The sequence below is a fragment of the Tupaia chinensis genome, unplaced genomic scaffold, assembly GCF_000334495.1.
Source record: "Tupaia chinensis unplaced genomic scaffold, TupChi_1.0 Scaffold000605_1, whole genome shotgun sequence".
In the NCBI taxonomy this organism is placed as follows: Eukaryota; Metazoa; Chordata; class Mammalia; order Scandentia; family Tupaiidae; genus Tupaia; species Tupaia belangeri.
Window position 1 is genome coordinate 661,328 of NW_006160123.1, and position 6,000 is coordinate 667,327.

Genomic DNA, 6,000 nt, shown 5'->3' on the forward strand with positions numbered 1-6,000 from the left:
TTTATAAATATATAGAGAGACATATGCTTACATAAGCTCATTCTTTCTCACTCTCCATTTGTAATTTCAAGATCACAGATGGCCACATTCCTTTTCCTTTTGTGTGCCTCGTGTACACTTGGGCCTTGTCTACCTTCATTTTCTGGAAATATGTTCTTGGCATGAGACACCTCAGATTCTTCTTGCTTCCCCTGTGTATAATACAAGGGTTGACAGTCTTTAACAAGCTAAGATAGGTTATTTAAATTTTAATTTTTAAAATATACTAATGGGGGAAATACTGGGACATGCTTGTCATATTAGTTCCATGGTTTGTCATGTTAACCACATAGTTCTGGTCTTAGATTGGGTAAACTGGGATGATAATCATGGGTTCTGACATAAACTGACTTTTAAAATACTTCTTTAAAATTGCCATTCTACTTTCTTCTTTTCACCTCACTTTTCTGGGGGATGGGAGGTGAGAGATAAGCAATTCTGTTTTTGTTTTATTAGCTAATGTGCTAAAAGTAGCGAGCTTTAAATCTGGGTCCCTCTAGTGAGAAATGTGCTGCCAGTAACCACTGGAAAAGCTCATTTGGCTACACCTGTGGTATATATGTGATGTTTTATGTCTTATTGGCATTTCTCTGCTGGCAGTCAAAACTGACAGTGTCGACAACATGGCAACTTAACGTTTTCTTTCTTGCTTCTTTCTGTTTCCTCCCAACCTGTCCACTGTGTCGTGCCTTTCCTAAGTGGCAATGACAAACTCATAAAGATCCATAGATAAATAGCCTAATTGTTTAAGAATATTTTATGTTGCATGTAGAAGAAAGAATTAACCCAAGTTGTTTCTGCTCTGGTACTTAAAAAAGAAACAGACTATATCTTATGTATCAATAGGTCTGTTTTTAAGTACTCTCCTACATAAGGACTTACTGTTTTTAAATGCATAGTTTGTACTTTTGGATGTTAGCTGTCTTTCCAGCTAAAAACGGAAGTTGGTAGTCCTGAAGAAGCACTTTTGGCACATGGATTTTTTTTTTTTATTTTAAAGTATGATACAGAGAATGAGGTGTTTTATTTTGTTTTGCTAGAGAGTGTATACACTCACCTGGGGGGAGGATGGGAAAGTTGGAGGGTGGAGCACCTCCCTTGGGGAATGATCATACTATAAAATCCCTTTTCTTCCATCTCACCTTTTCCCCAGAATTTTGGGTGCATGCACAAAATCATTCAGCGTGTTTTTCAAGCTGCCAGCTCCAGGACTCAATTGGCCATGTGGGATCCAGCTGCCTTAACCACTAGGCCACAGAGCTGGCCTGAGAATGAGGTTTTTGTTTTACTTTGTTTAGGTCTTTATTTTTTATTTATTTTTGTTTATTTTTTTCATGATGGCATGTTACCGATTTCAGACAAATCATCCAAGTAATTTTAAACCAGTTTGGTTATTCTACATAAAATGTGCAGGACATGGCCATTAGTTAAAATCAAGCCAAGATATACTAAAAGTAATATGGGGCAGAAGTTAAAACTATCTTTTGAAAATCAAGGACCTCCTGGTTTCTCCCATCACAACAAAATGGCTGGTTAACTAGTCACACTTGCCCTTGCCAGGGAATTATTTGAGTAGAACAGAAGATAGGATTAACAGCTCAATCCCTTTAGGTAGCATTCCTCCTGAATTATGCTGCCAAATCTCCAGGGTCTGTGGACTGGCTGAAACATTAAAAATCCACATAGTAATCTCTTGTGCAGTTTAAAGGCATTTAACTTTATAATGTAGAGTGAACAATGAAGGATAATTGGGTCATATCAAATTTAACCTTAAAACATAGATTATAAATACCTTTGAATATTAAGCCCTTAGACAGGCACTCATCCTCAGCTCTGGTATGCAAGCTGGCCTTGCTGACAGTGGCATAGGTACATTTTTTAAGTTGCATGTTGTGAAGTGAATGTTTTACGTAAAAGTTGCCAAGTTAAGTCTTAAATAAGTAGCAAAATGGTAATTGAGACCCACTGTAGTCATTGTCCACTTTATATTTTTTTGCTTTAAAATACTAAACAAATCTCAGCTGTTTACTAAATCAGTGTTCTAGATGTGCAATCTCTTTCTGGTCAGCTCCTAGCTATTAATACTATGGGAATTCGAGATTCTTCAGTAGTCATCAGAGATTCTTTCCAGGCCACAAATTTTTATGCTAATATTTCTAGGGCTGCATTTCATTTATAAGGAAAAAGTGTACATTGGTGCATGTTTTATAAACCAAGAACACAAATAGTTAAAATCATATTTAGTTTTTTCTATACCCAGTAGCTTTGAAATAAAACCAGATGCTTTTTTACTCAAGGGCAGATGATTCTACATACCTAATTTAACATTAGGAATTGGTGACAGGCAAAACAGGATCCAAAATTCAGATTTAGTGGCTGAGGGAAAAAAAAAATGCATCTTACTGTGGCTATTTGAAAATATATTTGTAGATACCTGTATATTTAGTCTTGCAGATCAAGACTAAAAGTTAATATTTTAAAAGCTTATTTCCTTGCTATTATTCAAAACATGGCATATGTTAAATAACCATTTCTTCTACTGTGTTCATCATTTTGGAATTAGGTTGGTTATATTCACTCAAGATCTGCCCGTTTCTGTTTCTGTGTATTTACCTCAGATGTGTTGGGACAGATGGCTTTAGCATCTCTATCACTGAAGCCATAGAATGAAAGGTTGACTACACTGTTTAACTTTCTTAAAGTTGGTCTGTGGATGGTATATTATCAAAAAAGCTATTTATCTATGGCTCAGTATAAAAAGTATTACAGGATTAAGGCATGTAACTGCTATGGTAGTCCCTGTGTATCACTATATCCAAGTTCAGAAACCACAGGTACATGTTTAGATCTTAACTTGAGAAAGGAGTAAGAGGAAGTTTCAGTGCTCAGACCATAGAGGAGGGAGGATACAGCGTGTGGAAAACCCCAAGTGGTTGTTGATACATCCTCACTTCCCTGTACTTAACCAATAAATTCTGATGTGTACCTTCAGGATGTGGAAGTCATTGGGTTTTCTCAATGTTTTGGCCATTCCTCTAGAATTATGAGAAATTTAACCCAAATATTCTCAGGAGCCTTCAGAATCTGTTGCCCAACATTGCTGGGAAATTGCTAAGAACTACAGGAGGTATATGGAGTATTCCTGTAGCTCTTAAGTGACTCCAGGACAGGATCCTATCTGCTTAAAGGGGAATGTAGCTACAGCTCACCTCAATCCCTGAGAAATTCCTGGCTGGACACAGAATGATGGCATTTAATTCTTGGCCATTCAAAACATTTTTCTAATTCAGTTGTGATTCTTAGCTCCTGCTTTTAAAAAAAAAAAAAAAAAAGTAAGCTTGCTTGCTGTTTATTACTTTCAGCCAATTCAGATCAGAAAAGTAAAGTATATAACAAGTTCAGGATCACCATGAGGTTGTACACAATCTCAGGATACTGAACAGCAAAGAAGTACTATTTAATTAGTAATGATTTGAGTATTTCCTTAGTGTTTTGCTAGATCTTTGCTCAATGTTCAAGATGTATATAAGAAGTGAAGCCTTTCCTTTCCTTGCCCTATGCAGCTTCACAAGTTTCTGCCTCCTCTTTAATTAGAATCGGTATGAGCATAGTATGTACACTGGTGGTGCTGACCATGTCTCCCAGATACCCTGGGTCAAGGGTTCTGGGCCCCTTGACTTAGAGAACAGATTGGATGAGGCATATTTTTAAGCCCATGTGTCTATAAAATTTATTGGTGACATAATTTTACACTAATGATGGAGAGGAACTTTTAAATATTGTTTTGTATTATATACATAAGTGTTCACTTGTCTAATTTAAAACATTGAGTAAACCAGGTTTTTATATGGACGATCCTTGCCATATGATGCTTTTTACCTCTTCTACAGTTTAAATCTTTAAAAGTTCATGCACAGCACTTCACCATCCCTGGATTCTATCTAGATGTTCTTCACTCACTTACAAGGGGTAAGCAGACTACCAGAGCTTTTAGTTGATAAAACTACCCAGGGAGGGGAAAGTCTTGAGACTTTTTCCAAAACAATTTTCTTTTTAAACTATTCAAAAATAGGTAAAGTAGGGAACCAGCAGTTAGCGTAATGGCTATGTCGCTGGACTCCCACGTAGTCGACTGTGGTTCGCGTCCCAGACCCGGTGGCTTAAAACTCACACCAGGCGCGTGGCGTGCCCAAGATCCCGAGAGGAGAATGGAGGAGAAGGGATTGCGGCGTGACCATCCCCCCTGGGGGGTGATTTCTCGCTTTCTGTCTCTCTGTCTGTCTCTGTCTGTCTGGCAAGCGCACGCGCCCTATAGCAAAAACCTCTCCAAAAAAAAAAAAAAATAGGTAAAGTAGTTCCACTAAGGTTAAAAAAACAACAAACTTTCAGAAATACAGATGAGGAGACAAAGGAAATATAACACTGGCCACTTGGGGCTTTGAAATTGGATTGGATGGATTGAGTAAAGAGGAAATCCGATGAACCAGCACTGAGTCCCTTGATGAAATGTTCTTGGTCCTCCTGACTCTTTTCCTAAAATAGCCAGTGACTGTTTCATTGGGCTGTTGACTTACAATTTCCTAGCTCTCAGGAATAAGGAGGGAGGGGAACACCTGGTTTTGGATTAAATATAAATCTTGAAAGTTATGAGCTACTGGCAGCTGTTAAATCAGATTCAACCACAAACCAGAATTGTCTTGTTGGACCAGACCAATGAGTTAGATGACTTGAATAATTCTAATTTTCTCTCCCTCTCTGCTCCTCCTCACGAAATCAGAGAGATAAGAAGCTGGTCTTTGAAATACCTCCACAGCTATTGTATTATGTCCCTTTCCCCTCCAAGCAGCTCCCTTTATGTGTTTTTGCTCAGGCAACCAAGGACATAGAATAATGGCAGAAACATGGAGTGCTTTTGTATAGGCCACATCTGTACATAAAAGTGTAATTATTTATTTAATTTTCTCATTTGTATCATATTAAAGCTTTGTACAGTGTTTTAAGTTCTGTTTTAAAATTATTTTGTATTTTATTTTTATAATCTAGTAATAAACTATTCATTCCGCATGCAAACTCTAGTTCTATTTGTGTGATGGTTTGGATTTCAAAAGTGTGAAATACTATTTTTTTCTAATTACACAAAGTTATTGAATGTACCAGAGGTGACCAGAACAGCGAGAGCAGGTGTCCCAGTAGATGCAGTACCCCTGGCGCCTCTTCCAGAAATAGTCCTGGACTGAATGGAAGCTGGGCCTTTAGTGTCCTTGCAGGTGAAACTGAGGGTTTAGGGATATGAGAAAAAGAAAAATGCAAAAAAAAGTCCGTTCTCCTCTCTATAGGAAACAGCCCTTGGGCCACTGGAAGGACTCCTGCCCCACCTCTCCTCTCTGGCGTTGCTTCCCCTCCTTGTTAGGTCTGACCCGGAATGTTCCAGTCATCTGTTTTTCTCAACCTAAAATTCCCTTTCTTCCCTCTTCTATTCGAGGGAGGGTTCCCTTTCCTGATTTCACACTATGGCAACTTCTAAAAGGCTCTCAGGTTTTTCAGAATGAGGGAGTCCCAGAAACTAGTGACTATGGCTGCTGACGTCTCAGCTGTAAAGCAGTTGCCAGACTACCCTGAAGGGAACTCACTATTACGAGGAGTAAATAGAGCTACAGTCGAGGGAGCGAGTCTGTGCCAGGTGGCCCGAGGCACGGTCCGGGCGTGGCGGGGTCACCGCGGGGATTCTGTCCTGGTCGGTCGGTCTGTCCTCGGTGAGTGCTGGAGACCGGCAAGTTCGTGGCCACGGGACGGGCGAGTAGGCTTTGGAGCCGGTTAACGGCGTAGCTTGTTTGCGGTGAGCGGGACCTTCGCGCCGGGCAAACAACTCTCCAAAGAAAAGGACGTGCTTATCGCGGAAGAGGGAGACGTGTCTTCCGCCGACTGCGCCCCTTCACCGTCCTGCCGCCTCAAGGCCCTCGC

At 39.7% G+C, this 6,000-nt stretch overlaps 1 long non-coding RNA gene across 3 annotated transcripts in view; it reads right to left on the reverse strand.

Moving 5' to 3' along the window:
- The window catches only part of LOC102498405 (uncharacterized), a 68,025-nt gene extending 62,362 nt beyond the window's left edge, over positions 1 to 5,663 (reverse strand). For 2 of the 3 annotated variants that reach the window (XR_003551081.1, XR_003551080.1), the window contains exons 1-4: positions 5,194 to 5,663; positions 3,249 to 3,348; positions 2,356 to 2,415; positions 32 to 191 (exon numbers count right to left, since the gene is read on the reverse strand). This is a non-coding gene — a long non-coding RNA (uncharacterized LOC102498405). The remainder of the gene's footprint in view (positions 1 to 31; positions 192 to 2,355; positions 2,416 to 3,248; positions 3,349 to 5,193) is intronic. The other variant, XR_003551079.1, reaches the window with a different exon arrangement.
- Between the last annotated feature and the right edge of the window lie 337 nt (positions 5,664 to 6,000).